Source organism: Limulus polyphemus, unplaced genomic scaffold (assembly GCF_000517525.1).
Source record: "Limulus polyphemus unplaced genomic scaffold, Limulus_polyphemus-2.1.2 Scaffold3212, whole genome shotgun sequence".
In the NCBI taxonomy this organism is placed as follows: Eukaryota; Metazoa; Arthropoda; class Merostomata; order Xiphosura; family Limulidae; genus Limulus; species Limulus polyphemus.
In genome coordinates, this window is record NW_013668822.1 from 141,247 (window position 1) to 142,959 (window position 1,713).

Consider the following 1,713-nt stretch of genomic DNA (forward strand, 5'->3'; position numbering starts at 1 on the left):
TGTCACGAGTAAGAAACCGGGACTGTATCTCTATAGTTACACGCCACCCTTGAACTACAACCAAGCACAGGAGAGCCCTAATCAACAATATTGAATGTCACGAGTAAGAAACCGGGACTGTACCTCTATAGTTACACGCCACCCTTGAACTACAACCAAGCACACGAGAGCCCTAATCAACAATATTGAATGTCACGAGTAAGAAACCGGGACCGTATCTCTATAGTTACACGCCACCCTTGAACTACAACCAAGCACACGAGAGCCCTAATCAACAATATTGAATGTCACGAGTAACACACGTTCCACAATGTATAGAATGTCACGAGTAACACACGTCAGATTACACGTCACCCTTGAACTACAACCAAGCACACGAGAGCCCTAATCAACAATATGGAATGTCACGAGTAACGCACGTTCCACAATGTATAGAATGTCACGAGTAACACACGTCAGATTACACATCACCCTTGACGCTGCCAGGAGATGCACATGAATGGTTAGAGTGAGTTGTTTGTCCGTCGTTGTCCCCTTTTTCCCTGAAGAAACCACAATAATGTGTTTATAATTATAATAGTAGTGTCTGTTCATGTAACTACTTCACAGGATGTGGATGGATCTCCACCAAAATTGGTATGGAGGTTCTTGCGGGGGTACATTAAAATTTTCTGCGTTTTTTACCACTACCTCACATTCTCTGAATGGATCTGGTATGGTGGTTAATTGGGTCCATGTGGAGAAACATACAAACTTGTGGTTTCGCATTTTGTGTTGAGCTATTTTTACGGGCTTTCTTGTGGTATTTCAAAATTACATATTTTTAAGGGAGCAACTTTTCATGTCCTAAGATAACCTTTCATTAATCATGAATTATATAACTTCCGTCCAGGGGACGGGTACTCCAGCTAGTTTTGAATATTACAGTCTTCATGCAAGATGGTGTCTCAACCCACGTTACACAGGCTGTTAACACATTCATTCAGAGATCGAGTAATCGGTAGATGTTTTCTACACACACATGGTTTTCAGGTCTGAGTTGTATCTCTGAGGCCATATTTATTGAGCGTTATGCGCACCCTACCTTCAAAGAACTGAGAGAAATCATACAACACCTTTGTGGTTTTCAGGTCTGAGTTGTATCTCTGAGGCAATATCTATTGAGCGTTATGCGTACCCTACCTTCAAAGGACTGATAGAAATCATACAACACCTTTGTGGTTTTCAGGTCTGAGTGGTATCTCTGAGGCCATCTTTATTGACTGTTATGCACACCCTACCTTCAAAGAACTGAGAGAAATTATACAACACCTTTGTGGTTTTCAGGTCTGAGTGGTATCTCTGAGGCCATCTTTATTGAGCGTTATGCACACCCTACCTTCAAAGAACTGAGAGAAATTATACAACACCTTTGTGGTTTTCAGGTCTGAGTTGTATCTCTGAGGCCATCTTTATTGAGTATTATACGCACCGTACCTTCAAAGGACTGAGAGAAATCATACAACATCTTTGGAAATCGGACAGTATTGTTCAGATGTTATATCTCGTTCTTTCACGAACGCAAGAAATAGTAAATGAGTGGTAGTCGTCTCGTACATTATTAACACGTTGGCTTTATGAATGTTGGTAAAGCAGTTCTTTGCCTCCCCATTGGCACAGCGGTATGTCTGCGGACTTACAACGATAGAATCCGGGTTTCGATACCCGTGGTTG